Here is a 16,473-nt window from a genome sequence, read left to right on the forward strand (position 1 = left end):
TTGTGATTTCAAAGTGATAAAACATGGTGAAGCATGGTGGGTAGGATCTATCTGATTGACCAAACAATGACTTGAGTTAATGAACACTTCTTGATATAGAGTGAATTTTGTTGGCCTACCAGTACTTTTAAATATTTGAACATAATGCTATGGACTAAATAATTGTACCCCTTCTCTGTGGCCAGCCCCAATTTTTTTTTTTTAATTAACTTTTATTGGTGTTTAATTTACCAACATACAGAAAAACACCCAGTGCTCATCCCGTCAAGTGTCCACCTCAGTGCCCGTCACCAGCCCCAATTTGTAAGTTGAAGTTATAACTCTCTATGTGTAGGTATTTAGAAATGGTGCTTTAGGGAGGTAATTAGGGTTAGATGAGACTGTGAGAGTAAGGGTGTGGGGCTTCATAGATAGGAGTAGTCTTCTTCTTTTTTTAGATTTTATTTATTTATTCATGAGAGACACAGAGAGATAGAGAGAGGCAGACACATAGGCAGAGGGAGAAGCAGGCTCCCTGCAGGTAGCCTGATGTGGGACTGGATCCCAGGACCCTGGGATCACGACATGAGCCAAAGGCAGATGCTCAACCACTGAGCCACCCAGATGCCCCAGGACTAGTGTTCTTATAAGAAGAAATACCAGAGTTTGCCCTCTTTCTCTGCCATGTGAGGACACAGTGAGAAGGTGGCTATCTGCAAATCAGGAAGAGAGTTTTACCAGAATTAGCTGAATTAGCTGATGCTGGCATCCTGATCAAAGATTTCCAGCCTCCAGAGCTGTGAGAAAATACATTTTTGTTAAGCTACCCAGTCCATGGTACTTTGTTATATTAGTCTGGGCAACCTAATACATCCAGTTGTATAGCCGCTAAACACAGAAAAAAGAATAAGTAAACAATAAACAAGCAAGAAAACAAAACAAAATAAAACAAGAAAGCTCAGTAAATACCTGGCTCTCCACATGGCAACACATTGCCTGGACTCAGTGCAGGTTCCTTTCATTCCACTGGAACAACCCGTTTGCCACAATTGTCAATAATTCCTATCGCCTCCCTCTGCTATACTTGGCAGACCGTACCTATACATTACCTGCAAGGTAAGTGTCACTCAAGGTTTGTGTTCCTGCTTTGAATTTTTTGTTGGGGGTACACCTTCGCCGAAAACTGACCTCTGCTTGTATTTGCATAAATCAAACACAATAAAGTCGCTTGTATGATTCACAACAAGTCTCAAAAAATCTGTTAATGATAAGGTGCAAAAGGCAACTTAGAAGAGTTAGTTCCTTTTTTCTTGTCATTTTGCATCCTGTTCACCCCTGGGCAGAGAGGCTCTTACAAATGTCTGTTTATCTTTCTTTCCTTTGTTTCACTCTCTCATTCTGTGTGTGTGGGTGTGCATGCGTGTGTGTACTCAGGTGCCCATGTGTGTGTGTATAAATGCATATCTGTATGTATCTATACATACACACATATCTACATGCATATATTTATGTGTGTTTATTACATACGTATGCATATATGTTATATACATAAAATCTAATTGTATAAAAACATTATTGTATAGGTTAAAAAAGACCCTGCAAACTTTCTCCAACAGGCAATTAATAATTATATTTTAAGGGTATTCAGTCAAGTGATGGAATGAGTTTATAGTCTTAAGGAATCTAATTGATTTCTGCAGTAACCTCAACAAATTTTAAAGGTAGAAGGCTGTAGGTTCTTTATTCCTAACACTTGGCTAATTTGGAAACTATTTCAGACCCATATTACTTACTAAGAAAAATTAAAAGACAGCAAGTTTTATTACTAACAAACATGCATTGCTTAAGCAATTACTTTGTGCTCCACACTGCTAAGAGCATTGCTCTCTTTGTCTCACTTGGAACATCAGTGAATCTGAAAGAAGTATGACTATTTCCATTTTACAGATGAGGAAATCAAGATGCAGTGAGGTTAAGCAACAACAACAAAAAAAGCACAGAGTTGTAACCTGAGGTTAGCTCAGTTCTTACTTCATTTTTGCCCTATTTCTCATGATTTACATGGTTGAAAAATTGTTGGTTATATGTGAAGGTGAGATAGATGCATTTTCTTCCTCATCACTTGTTAGCACTTTGGTGGGTCCACTTCCTAATGAGCTCTGATTTAATTTTAAAACAAAAATTTTGCCCCAAGGTCAGAAAACCCTCCTTTATAATTTGAACTCTGAACCATTTTTCTTCAGTGATATAAAATTATACTTGCTCTCTTCTCATTTCCAAACACTCCTACATAGTATTTATAACATTGCTGGTTTCTTGGGAAGTCAGCATTCTTCTGTGCTATTAAGAGCGGTAATATTTTTCTATCTGGTTCCCAAGAAATTGATGAATTCAGTAAGTTGACTCAATGCCTTGATACAGGCTTGGGAACTTTTAAACTGAAAAGGGGGTAGGAGATGAGTACACAGTGAATGGGCCTTACAAATTGGGGTCAGTGATTTCTGAATCGAAGCTAAGGGATATTTGCTCAATGCACAAAGAACTAGTGCTATTTCTGGTGAAGTCCAGGGAGGGTCCTTATGGTGGGATATATCTGCTTCTAACAATTTCCCTAGGATGTTAGCTAGCCCTGTGAAGTCTCTCCTGTAGTGGATGAGATGTGAAATGTATTTGTTCTCAAAGCCAGTGTGGAGGGGACCTCTGGGTCTGATTCTGTCCCCGGAATGTCCTAATGACTCAGCTCACATCTCAAGGAAGCATATAATGTTGGGTTCTATTTCAGCTTCTTCCAGCTTAGAGGATTTCTGTCTTAAAACCTTGGCCTGAGCTCAGTGCTTCTGGTGGTCAGGAGCTAATACTAGCACTTAGAGCCTCTTACATGAAGTTGAGAGTTGAGGTCTCGCCCACGACCCACCCCATGCCCACAGCAGTTCCATTGACAGCTGACTACAGGCAGATCTCTCTCCAGAGCTGCTCCCCCATTTCCTAGCTTTGTAGTCTGGGACCAGTTCCCTACATTCCTTATGCTTTGTAAGGGAATCAGATGCTTCAGAGTATCATCGAGAGATAAATGAGATAACAGGAATAAAAACCCTAGCACCTAATTTCCAAACAAATGTATTCTAATTATGAGTTTGGGTCCTAACTTTTGATTTGTTTTAATTCTGTTGCTGCCACCACCATGTTATAAGACCTTGGGGATGTTTTATAACATCTTCAAGAGTCATTTTCTTCATTTCTCAGATGAGAATGGAAATGCTTCTCCCACATAAACCCTGTAAGGGGTAGATGAGAGAATGTGGGTAAGGCACTCAGCACCAGTGCTTGGCACATGGTAAGCCTCAGTACATTTTAGCTCTTGTTCTTTCTTAGAATTCTTTCATACCTGAATGTGTCTTTGCAGCCAGACCTAACTTGTTTCCTGAAATGTGGACATTCGAGCCAGCTATCCAGCAAGATGCAACGGTGGGGTCCTGCGCCCACTCTACCCGCTACACCCACCCATCTGCCTCCTGGTGCACTATCCCGTGTTCTCCCTCCAGAAGGATCAAACCTACATCCTGAGTCTAGCCTGGCCTTTTTATATTTTTCTGGGATTTCTTTTGCCAGCAGGTTGTATTTTAAAGGAGGGACATTTAAAGGAAGGACAGGGAATAATGGGTGTTGAAGGACAAAGGAACGGTAGGCATTCAGAAGTGGCTGCTATCCCTCTGAGGCAGGCTGGGCCTTGTTTGAAGAGAAGTATAGGTGGAATGAAGCTGGCAGCACTAGGCCTCAGATCTCCTTCTCCCAAGGAGGAATCAGCTTGTACCCGCAGTGGAGATGGCGTGGTTGGCAAGGGGGGCAAGTGGGTGGTAGGGAAAGCACCACTCTTAATGCTCCCTGAGACTCAGCTCTGCAGTAAACACCATCTAGCTAATTCACCTGTGTGGGGCAATAAAGGGACCAGCTTTTAGAAATGGAAACCACAGCCTCCAGAGCGAGCACTTTGGAAAGAGAGGGCTGGAAATCAGGTTGCCGTTGGGGAATTGTGAGGAGTTATAGGATCCTGGAATTCTGTGGGAGCTTTTACTTGGTAATTGAAGGGAGGGATAGGAAAACCCATTAGAAAAGAGTTTGGGAGTCTCTCTTTTTCCTGGAAGCATCTTTCCTAAATGGATTGGCTTTTATCCAGATTGTGGGTAGGTGGGGTACAAAAAATATTCTTTTTTCTTCTATCTACATAGGGAGCTTTTTAAAATTTTTAAATTTCTTTAAGAAAGGCTATGAAACCGTATGAGTTTTTAGATGAACCTGCCTGGTATTATAATTTAGTATTATATAAAGAGTGATGAAAATTGTTATGCTGCTCTCTTGAATAATATCTGTCCAGTTAGGGGATCCCTGGTGGCTCAGCGGTTTAGTGCCTGCCTTCAGCCCAGGGTGTGATCCTGGAGACTCAGGATCGAGTCCCACATCAGGCTCCCGGCATGGAACCTGCTTCTCTCTCTCTCTCTCTCTCTCTCTGTCATTTCATGAATAAATAAAATCTTAAAAAAAAAATATCTGTCCAGTTAGATGGGAGGAAATAGTTGAATGAAGGTGAGTCAGTATCTGACGGTTGCAGGTAGCTTAGTGTCTTGTCCCACAAAGTACTTTTATAAGAAAACATAGTTCATGTGAGTCTGCTTGCCTGGCTTCCTGTGCCGCTTATTCCCTTAGTTTCCCTCTCTCACGTGCGTAAGTGATCCTATTATGCTTCCAGATCCATTTATTCATTCCACACTTCTGTGTTTTGAGTCTTACTGTGAGCCAACACCCTCTGCTTAGAGTTGGGGATGCACAAGTAAACAAATCAAAGCAAGTTTTGGTCCCTGCCCTCCCAGAGAGCAGTCTAATGCAGGCTACAGACAATTAAACAATAATTGCAACACAATAAGGAAAGTGCTATGGCTCGTGAAACCCAAGGGGCTCATGGGAGCCACAGAATGGGCATCCATCTAAGCCAGACTGGGAGCAGAAGGAGAGCTGGAGGGAACCCCAGGAAGCAGTGGTGAGAGAGGTGTTTGCAAGTTGCACAAGCCCAGGTGGACAAGGAGCACTGCCTTGGTCCTCAGGGCCATGGCTGTGAAGTCCGGCAGGCCTAGCTTTCCCCAGGGAGTGCAGTGATCAGATTTGTATTTCAGAAATGCAGTCTCTTCCATTCCTCTTCATCCAGTGTGTGTCTTTTCATTTCATGACTCTATAACACCCCTGCGGCTGCTTAGGTACCATCTCCACTTAGACTTTCTTGCAGAGAAGAATGACAAATTGCCCAAAGGTAATTTTTTATAAAAGGTAAAAGAGTGAATCTTACAAACACAGGTCAGAGATTCATTTTAACTCATTAATTAATGAGGGAAATGGTACGACATTGCAACCAGCTAAAAGGAGGATTCAAAGAACACACACATGTCTATATGCACTAAGGGACACTGAAGTCAGTATATAAATAGATGCAGGAACCAGTCCATTTCTAGCACAGTGATCAATCTCACAAAACTGATATGCATCCACTGACAAAAATCACTTACGTTATTATCAGTTTTCTACAATTTATGGAGCTGTAGGATAACCCAAAGACAATATAAGCTAAGGATAACCCAGATGGGCAGGAAACTCTGAATCTTTTGTGCCATTTCTGTTTTTCCCATTTTTTCCCTAATAGTAAAGAAACATATGTCTTGAGTTCTGGAAGCCTGTGTTCATTTCTGAGCTCTGTTGCTCTTGTTTGGACCCAACAGAGCTCAGTCACTTTCCCCTTCCAGATCTCAGTCTTGTCATCTTAATTTGTTCATGTTCTGGGCATCTGTGTGTGATACCATTTGAACAAAGCAATCTACTGAAAAAAATAATTTACACTCTGTATGGGGTGGCCAGATTTCACGAATAAAAATACAGGATGCCCAGTTAAATTTGAATTTCAGACAAACATCAAATACTGTTTTAGTATAAGTATATCTCAAATAGTGAATGGGACATACTTACAGTAAAAACAAAACAAAACAAGTATTCTTAGTTTGTCTGGAATTCAAATTTAACTAAGCAACCTGTGTTTTATCTGTGTTTACAATTTCATCTGTATTTAGTGTTTTACTCTACTTATATGCCAAATGTTAAGCAAATGGTATAGACTATAGAATTAAGAAACTGGAAGAGAAGATGGTCAATTCAAGAAGACTCAGGAAGCTGGAGATGCCATTTAAAAATTTTTTGTTTTGGTTTTGATTGGTGTTTTATTTTGCTTAATCATAAGTCCTTGGTAGATGTGAGGGGAGAGATCGAGCTGAATATAAAACTAGGGCATAGGCTACAGATTGGCACGAACCTAAGTTCCTGGAAAAAAAGAAGAAAGTAGGAAAAAGGGGGAAGAAGCCAGTTGAGAGAATTTTTCATTCTTTCCCTCAGATTCAATGTTTACAGGTGATGGGCTCTGACAGGTATTTGCTTGTTGTGGGAGAGGAAAGGGGGCACGTGTGTTATGTTACAGGGGTAGCTCTTTGCTGGTCTTAGGGAAGAGTTCCATCTCTAATACGCCCAGCTCAACCTAGGACTTCGGTTGCCATGTGTCTGCTGGAGGCCAGCAGGGGCCTCAGGCACCATGTTGAGTAGGGATTCACAGAGCACTGTGTGTTGGAGGGATCCATTTCTGGTTCTTGCAGACTTTTATAGGATTTAATCATTCCTATTGAATAGCTTTGAATTTTCTTTTTTGTTAATTGTGTGGTTGGCTGACAGATGAAAATCTCAATCTCATGATGCATCAATATGGTAAAATCTCTTGTCATTTAATTTCAAGCAACTGCAGATTACAGAGTCCAGTTTCCCAGGCCAGACGCAGAGAAAGAAAAGTGTGCGAGAAGCCTTCCATGTTTCACGGGCAAATTCTGTCCTTACAGAGAGTGCCACATAGAGAAAGGTCCACTAGGCACTGGTCCTTAGGAGATGTGGGGAGAGGGAGATTGGGGTATTTGTGGCATCAGCAGAGGTGGTTTCTCTATCAAGATTTGGGAGCTGGAAACCAGGAAAGTGTTTATGAAATTGCAGAGTAGACCAAGATTAGTTTTGATGCTGTATGCTCATGCTTTTAGTTTCTCTCTCTTATCCCTTGGAACTTCCTCCCTATCCTGGGGTCAGGGTTCTATTGCTTCTTTCCAAGATCCTGAGTCTTGTAACTCAGCCTTGGGCTTCCTCCTAGAGGGTTCTGGGAGTTTTTCCTCCTAAGAACTATGGGTCTGACCCTACAGTTCTCTAACTGTGAGACCTAGGGCAAGTTATTTAAATTTTTTTCTCTCTTTATAAAATTGTAGCTGGTTACTACCTCCTATGATAATATTTGCTATGTAGGGAAACAACATATGGGAACCTCTCAAGAAGTCACAATGAGGGTGTCATGTTGAACAATTTACTATGTATTGACCACACATTCATCCAAATAAACACACTGAATTTTCACAGTCATCTTTTGAGACAGGTAGCATTATTAATCCCATTTTACAGCTAAGGAAACTGAGGCACAATTAAATGAATTTGCCTAAGATTGTGTAGCTTTTAAATGCTGATGCTAGGGCAGCCCTGGTGGCCTTGTGGTTTAGTGCCACCTTCAGCCCAGGGTGTGATCCTGGAGACCGGGGATCAAGTCCCACATCAGGCTCCCAGCACGGAGCCTGCTTCTCTCTCTCTCTCTCTCTCTGTCATGAATAAATAAATAAAATCTTTAAAAAAATAAATAAATAAATGCTGATGCTAATATGTGAACACGCAGTCTGGCTCATGGGACTACATTATTAGATATGATGTCCAGAACCTTTCTAAAAATGTTAGTTATTATTATTATTATTATTACTATTCCCAACTCTTCTAGTGAACACTAGGCAGGGCTCAAGGGAATATAACAGCTATTCAGTCCCTTAGTCATATTAATTTGGAAAGATTCATAATGTATATCAGCATATTAAAGTATCTGAGAAGTCAGATAGTAAAGGCACTATTTAATTTTTAAAAATAGACTTATAAAAATTTTAGAATACTCTTAGATATACATAAAAGTTGCAAAGATAGTCCAGAGAATTCCCACGCACACTATGCCCATTTTTCTAGTTGTTAAGATCTTATGCTGGTGTGATACATTTGTCACAACTAATGAACCAGTATTAATGCATTATTATTAGCTAAAGTCCATACTCTGCTCAGATTTATTCCGTTTTTATGTAATGTTCCAGGCTCCCATCCAAGATCCTGCATTACAGTTAGTCATCACGTTTCCTTAAGCTCCTCTTGGCTGGGACAATTTCTTAGACTTTCCTTGTATTTGATGACCTTGACAGTTTTGAGAAGTACTGGGCAGGTAGCTGTCTGATGGAATGAATGCCTCTCAGATTGCACATGTCGATTATTTTCCTCGTGGCTACACAGGGGTATTTATTTTTGGGAGGAAGACCACAGGTGTGTATAATGCCACTCTCATTACATCATCTCAAAGATACTTATTATCAAGGTTTATTAGTGTGAGTGTTAAGCTTGACCACCTGGCTGAAGTAGTATTTGGTTTCTCCATCCTGTTTTTTCTCTTTCTGTGCCATACTCTTTAAAAAGAAGACACTAGGCATAGCCCATGCTCAAGGGATAGGAAGTTATGCTCCACGTTCTTGCATGGGAAGTATCTACATAAATCATTTATAATTCTTCTGCATGGGAGATTTGTCTCTTCTCTCCTTTGTATTTATTCAACCATTTATTTATATCAATATGGATTCATGGATATTTGTTTTATACTTTGGGTTATAATCCAGCACTATGTTGTTCATCTTTTTATTCAGATTGTCCCACCAATGGCCATTAAAAGTTCTTCCAGTTGGTTCTTTTTTCCATTTTCCCATCAGAGTGTGTCTGTGTGTGTTTCCTTACTTTCTAATGCTACGAGGTACTCCAGGCTCATCTTTTATATTCACTGCACCAGCTCTAGAGTTAGCCTTTTTTTTTTTCAAGGAGCCCTGGTTCCTGTTTATTGGAAAATCTGGGTGCTTGGTGTGCTATTGATTCTAGGCCCTCTCAGCAGAGAGAGTTTGGAAATAAATGTGTGTATACTAACCCCATTTCATGTTTTTAAGAAAATGTTTTTCAAACATTGAATATAGGCCTATCCCAAAATGGCCAAAACTTTGCTTGCCATTTCTCAGAAGATGAGTATTCCACGGAATCAGTTTAGTACATGGCACCATAGCAAGAGCATTTGTGTATCTGGATTTTAGCAATAAGTATTAAAGAACAATAGTCATAATAATAATACTTACTATTTACTGATTGTACTATTCTGTATTAGGCATGGTGCTGGCTCTGGAGGTCGGGGTGGTAGGATAGACTCCTAGGTTCCTATTCTCAAGGGATTCAGTCTAGTGGAACATAAACAAGTAAAGAAACAATTAAAAGTCCATATCAGGGATCCCTGGGTGGCGCAGCGGTTTGGCTCCTGCCTTTGGCCCAGGGCGCGATCCTGGAGACCCGGGATCGAATCCCACGTCGGGCTCCCGGTGCATGGAGCCTGCTTCTCCCTCTGCCTGTGTCTCTGCCTCTCTCTCTCTCTGTGTGTGACTATCATAGATGAAGAAAAAAAAAAAAAAAAAAATAAAAGTCCATATCATGAGTAATATGCTAGAGAGAAAGCCACTGTATTCTGGGCACCCATATAAAGGACCCCCCACTGCCTGAATAACTACCCCAGCTTTCTGCTCCTCATTTCCTTCCCTCCAGTTATCAGCCAAGCTGAGCCCAAATGTGCTATCTAAAATACTGCTCGAAGGTATCTTTTTTCTTTTGAAATCCCTTCAAGGGCCTCCTATTGGCCTCAGGGTAAAGCCCATCAGGGGTAGCACTAGTATGAGACTAGCAAGATATCCAAGGGGCAAATTTTAAGTAGGAACTTGCTCTCAAGTACAACCTTGTATGGCCATGAGAGTAAGTGCCTCCTTAAATTTTGCCCCAAAGTCTTCAGGTGACTTTCAAGTCCTTTTACCAAGGGGGCTCTGGTACTTGTCCCATTTCCTGCTCTCTCAGGGCAGACTGTCTCAAAAAGCCACAGCCAACACTCTTCTCATCCTCAGGCTCTCTCTTTCTCACTTCTGGACCTTGACAGATAGGTCTAGATGTTTCTGGAGCAGTCTTTCTTCTCCTCTTCTTCTGACCAATCTCAATTCACTCTTCAGGTCTTGGGTAAAGATTACTTGTTCCAAGATTTCCCTGCTCTCAAACAATGCACTCCATCAGGATCCTGTTGTCAAGTGCTTCTTTTCATAGTGCCCTCTACCTTCCTGGAGAGGCCCTTACTCCATTGGTTGTCAGAACTTGGTTGACTGTCTTGTCTGCATCTAAGCTCTTTGAGGGAAAGACCATATCGACCTTGCTCACTAGTGAATTCTCAGTTCTCGGTACTCAGCTGTGGGGCTTAACACTCTGCTGTTGACTAAGTGAACACATATGTGTATGTGGAAATGAACCCAGACTAGGCCTCATGGGAGGATTCCAGGAACTGGTGATGCTTGAGTTAAATCAAGAGAAGAAAAGATGAGGCTTTAGTAAAGCTGAGAACTTGAATGAGGGATTGAACCATATGAAACCATCATTGAAGTAAAAAATGGTTGACTATTCAAAAAGATCAACCTAATAATAGCTAACATTTTTGAACACTTAATATGTGTTTTAAGTTCTTTTCATGTATTAATTCATTATGGATGTTATTGACTCCATTAGGGGAATACTCCAATTATTTACCTTTGATCAATGAAGAATTGGAGGCACAGAGAAGCAACAGGCCCAAGGCCACACATCTTAGACACAAAGCCAGGGTTCCAGCCCAGGGTGTCTATTTCAGAACTCTGAGCCTTAGCCTTTATTTTGAAAGCAAAGAGGAGAGGCACTTGGAGAGGCATTAAGGAAGTGTATGGAGATGAGACAGGCACATTCCATAGAGATCTGTTGGGCCAATTGAGGGTGAAGTGACTTCTTAGGAGGAGCTATAGCAACCTTCAGACTATCATCCTGAGATTATCGCACCTCTGCCCTTAGCCTTCTGCCCCCACCTTCTGTCAACCGAGTTGTCTTAAGGAGATATGGACCACAGCCTGGCATTCCAGGTGGTTTACAGCCAAATCATCCTAGCTCTGCCTCAGGGTATCAGCCCCCTACCACCTAACCCTCTGGAGGCCATGTATTTGTGCTATTTGCAGTAAGATTCCAGGTCTTTTTTTTTTTTTTAAGATTTTATTTATTTATTCATGAGAGACACACAGAGAGAGAGGCAGAGACATAGGCAGAGACATAGGCAGAGGGAGAAGCAGGCTCCCTGCAGGGAGCCCGATGTGGGACTTGATCCCAGGACCCCGAATCACGACCTGAGCCAAAGACAGATGCTCAACCACTGAGCCACCCAGGCATCCCAGGATTCTAGGTCTTTAGCAAATTCCAAAAGGCCCCTTTTCTGGCAAGATGGAGGATTGCTTCCTCCTTTTGCCAAGGCTCTTCTCCTGGAAGAAGGCAAATGGATTTTGGATATGGTAATATTTACTGTGACAGGCAATGTGGTTTCATGGCCTTTAGCTGTTAAATCTAAGATTTTACTGAAAAGCCGGGAAAAGAGCTTTAATTGCTCTAATGACTGTATGTAGTGTTTGAAGACGTTGGTTAGCTTTGATACCCATCAAGTACTGCCGGCTCTGTTTAGCTCCAGCCCCTCTGAACCTCCAGTCTGCAGGGTTTTTCTCACCACACCATGGTTCAGATCCCTCCCAGAAGCATATTGTATATGCCGCCCCAACAGAGTGACTTCGGCTGCAAACAGAGGTTTCAAATAGAATCATTACAAATCCCTTTATAATAATTTGTGAATTATTTACAGGATGGATTTAAATCGACTCAGATGTTTCTTTCTCTCTGTGAACAAAACACTTTGCTTTTTGTGCGTATAAATGGCTGCTTATAAGACAAAAATTCCTTTAACTTGAGTAAAAACACATCTCGGGTAAAGACCCAAATGATTAGAAATGAGAAGCTTGAAATGACAACCCCAGGAGCTGATGGCTCCAAGTCTCAGGCTTCAAATGAAATCCCACCTACCGAACCTTTAAATATAATTAAGCACAAAACGCCACCTCAAGGAACACGGAGGATTGGATGTAAGCCCACGGAAGCCAGAAAAATTCAGAATTAAGGCCTCTAAGGTCACCAGACCCATCCTGCCCTGGTTAGAGGGTACTTTGATACTGTTCTCTTCCCCCCGGGGCGAGAGCTGCATGTAATCTCGTGAACTGTAAGGACCAGGAAAGGGGGCACAAAAGCTTAAATTAAAGGCAACATGTATGCCAATTTTCAGCTGCTTTTCTTTTGTCAGCAGAAGGAAGCCTATAGTTTCTATTGAGCACATTTAGAAATGAAGTTTCCTGATTTGGAAAATTAAGTGCTTGAGCTGTACAAAGAAAATAGCCATTTTCAACCTCAACGTATATTACCCATAGTCCTATTACACCGCATTTCAACCCAGGGAAGAAGCAGTTGCTCTGGGATCCACTTTCTTTCCTTTTGGGTGTGAGGAAGGCTTGAGATTGTCTACCTTGTTACCCATTGTGGTAGAATCAGGACCTCCCAAACTGACATTTTTTCCTCTTACACTTGGGACTATTTTCCTACTTTGCAAATGTAGGAGAAAAATAAATGCCAGCTTTTATTTTTAGAGGCAACAAAATGGGGCAGAATTGGTGTTCTGGGTGGGAATCAGCCCACCCTGGAAAATTGGTAAAATAGGAGCATTTCCTTCCCAGGATGTTGGGGTGAGAAGGGTCTTTTTTTTCTTTTTAAACTTTCACGTGTTATTTATTGTCTGGTACTTGGGATAGCAGATTGCCCTGGAGAGACAAAATAGATTAATATACATGGAAGGAGAAGGAAATCAAGAGGGACCCCCACATTTATGAAGTGACCACAATGGGCCATTATGCTTATATTGTATCACATAATTTAATTTTACCCAATTTTCTTAAAAATCTATGAAGTAGGTCTCCTATAGACAAGGCGACAGCTCAGAGAAGTTAAATTACTTGCTCAAAGTCACAGAGTGAGCATGGAACAGAGCTGGGATCTGAACCCCAAATCCATGTTTATTTCTACCACAATATGCAGAAAATACTTTCAGAGCACATTAATAGAATGTATCACCACATGCTTTCTCTCCTTCCTCCTGTGAAAGCTTCTTGCAGGAGCTTTCCTAATTCCTGCCAGAAAGTCATTGAACAGAGAGAGCTATTTAATTTTAGAGATGGCCAGAGTAAAGAGAAGGGGAGGGGGACATGGACACCTGGGAGGAATGCCAGGTCTTCACATTTATCTGCCCAGATTGGCAGGGCAATGTCTTGGGCTTGGTACTTTCCCCATAATCATGATGCATCTTTTGAAAGAACATAAGAAGTTTCCCAGAAAGAGTAATTAGTTAATTGGTTCTGGGGAAGAGGACTAACCACACCAGGAGCACTCGTCACCCCCATGATGCTTTCATCTGCTCTAGAATGTGAAATAGGCCTGAAATAATTATCCAGTGTGGTGTGATGGCTGTTTCTTTCTTATGCAGTAGAGAGGGATAGAATCTTATGGAGAAGACTCAGGTCAGATCAAATTTGAAGAATAAGAAAGCAAGGGGGCAAATCCGTTCCTATCTCACAGAGTTGTTATGAGGATTCAATATTTATAAAGCGCTTAGAACAGAGGCTGGCACATGGGAGGAATATAAGTATTTGCTAAGTACAAGTCAATGGGTGGCCCTGCTGTCTTTATTAGAACATGAGTTCAAAGGGTGGGCTATGTTCAGTTGTGTAGAGGTGCTTAATGAAAGTGTAGTGAATGAAAAAGTCGAGGTGACTATATTGACCTCAAAATATGTGAAATTCTCAAATCTGTGCCCACTTTATTTCTTATTAAGTGCATATATGTTCAGGTGTTGGGAGTACAGTAGCCGTGCCTCCCATTCATAGTTTCTTTCTGTAGTTTCACTCCTCGGCAGTCAACCATGGCCTGGAGGCAGGCAGATGATCTTCCTTCCAAGGTGTCATCAGAAAATTAGTAGTAGCCTAACACTGCGTCACAATGCCTACGTTATTTGCCTCATTTCCTGTCACCACGTAGGCATTTTATCATCTCACGTCATCCCAAGGAGAAGGGTGAGTTCAGTACAGTAAGATACGTTGAGAAAGAGACCACATTAATATAATTTTTGTTACGGTATATTGTTATAATTGTCCTACTTTATTATTAGATATCGTTAATCCTCTTACGGTGCCTAACTTATAAATCACGTTTTGCCATAGGTATGTACGCATAGGAAAAAAAAATAATATATATAGGATTTTTTTACTATTGTTGGCTTCAGTCATCCACTGGGAATGTTGGAATGCATCCCTGCAGATAAGGGGGGACTACTGTATAGAAAATTGCAAAATCAAGTTTGAGAGTGTTCAACTCTTCTTCAAAATTGGGAATTCATCCATATAAGTCTCTAAAAAGTTAGTAAGTTTAAAAAGAATTACTGCATATAAAAATGTGTGTAGCTTCAAGTTTTAACTGTATTAACATGTATCATTCCCTGTGAATCACTGAAATGCTGAAGTTGGCAGTGAAATGAATGTATAGAAGTTATTGTGTTTCTGGAGATTATAGGTAAGCACTTCATGATACCTGAAGGGTCCATTTATAATCTTCAATAAAGTGTTAGTTTATCCGGATGCAGCTCCCAACCCCCTTTGCAACAGTGAAAACCAGAGAGGTGCTACAACAAATTACTTGATTAGCTATCTTTCAAAATTAAATTGGTTCTGATCTGGATGTTGTTAAAAAAAAAAAAAATCTAAGGCCTGGGGAAGATTACAGTGTTTATAAATCAAAAGCAGCTGCTTCTAGTTGTAATGGCATTTTGTTTAAAAAAAAAATTCTGATTTGACAATCCCCCTTTCAGCTTTGAGTTCACTACCAATGTGAAAAACAGACATGGTATTAAAGAATAAAGAACAGGTTTTACTATGGAAATTCTAAAATGTCCTTAACTGTTGAGATGGTGTGAGGTGTTGGCTGGGCTATGCATGGAGAAGCTAACTCAGCAGTCGGTAAAGACAGCTAGTTATGTAAATAAATTTCCAGAGATGGGCAGTTGGACATAGAACATAGAGAGTCACTGATCAGAAAGGACGCTAAGGAAGGCCTGGTGTAAAGGTATAGACAGCTCTCATCTATACACAGTACTAAGTCCTCGGTTGCCAATTTGTGTCTGTTTTTGAGGATACCACAGTTTAACAGGAGGCCCTTTTATAGCTGCCCCATGGCTTTGGATTCTAGGCATTTTTTCCTGTTTCTGGTTTATTCCTCAAAGTAAACTTTGCAAACGTGTTAAGCTTAAGTCCAGGCTGGTTACCTGGAACAGCAGCTAGACAGCTCAGAGGAAATGTTGGTCCAATGCAGCAGATCTCTGGACACTGAGTCCAGGACATTCTAACATCAGAATCTTTCCTCCTGGTTATCGAGGAAAAAATATATCCTTTTCATCAGACTGCTTTGTATTATGTTCTAGGGAGGCAACAAGGCTGAGAGGCCGTAAGATGTGAGTCTCAATCCTGCCTTCACCCCTTCACCGATTTATCATGCTGGTTCACCTAATGAGGCTCTCCAGGTCTCAGTTTGTAAATTGTGTTTGATAAAAGGGCTGACGCTGAGGATGTGCTGCCAGGATTGTGTGTTGCATCAGTGGATGCTTTAATCATCGTTTACTATTATTGATTGCAGAACTTTGAAAGGCATAGGGGGAGCATTGCATTTGAGGTCACCTGCTGTGTGTCCTCGAGCAGGTAGCTAAAACTCTCTGAGACTGTTTCCTCATCTGTAGAACAAGGACAACTATACCCATCTCAAGGTTGTAGTGAAGATGAAATGAAATGTTCGGTGAGTGTCTGCAATGTGGTAACCACTGAGTACATGGATTTTCAGTGGTTGTGTTACTTTTGTTATTGCTGGCTGAGACAAAATAATGGACTCACCCTAGATAGTCCCTATCACTTTATTCTGTTCTATGGATTTCATGGCATCTGAAAGTTTTGCTTATCTTTTTGCTTATTTCTTGTCTCACTTCCTTTCTAGAATGTAAGTTCACAAGGTCAGGGAGCCTTTATTCATCTGGTTCACTGCAATTCCCTGCACCTCCTAGTTCTACATCTGACTCATCTTGGACACTCAATAAATATTTGTAGCGTGAATGAATGAATGACTAGAGGTTGAGGCAGAGCACTTTCTCCATCCCTTTGGGATCCCTGGACCACGGTGCAGTAGTTCTCCAGTGTCTGCCCGGGGCCTGATTGATCGTTCTGTCGTGTGTATCATCCTCTGAGAAGATTCTCTCCACTTCTTGGCATCTTCTCCGGCCACCTCCTTTCCTGCCTACTCCCCCTCCCCCAC

General features: G+C 41.2%; 1 protein-coding gene across 10 annotated transcripts in view; it reads left to right on the top strand.

The window, feature by feature from the left end:
• Window positions 1-16,473, top strand: part of LDB2 (LIM domain binding 2) — a 373,756-nt gene that overhangs the window by 88,504 nt on the left and 268,779 nt on the right. The gene's annotated exons all lie outside the window — the stretch shown is intronic.

The sequence above is a fragment of the Vulpes lagopus genome, chromosome 4 (assembly GCF_018345385.1).
Source record: "Vulpes lagopus strain Blue_001 chromosome 4, ASM1834538v1, whole genome shotgun sequence".
In the NCBI taxonomy this organism is placed as follows: domain Eukaryota; kingdom Metazoa; phylum Chordata; class Mammalia; order Carnivora; family Canidae; genus Vulpes; species Vulpes lagopus.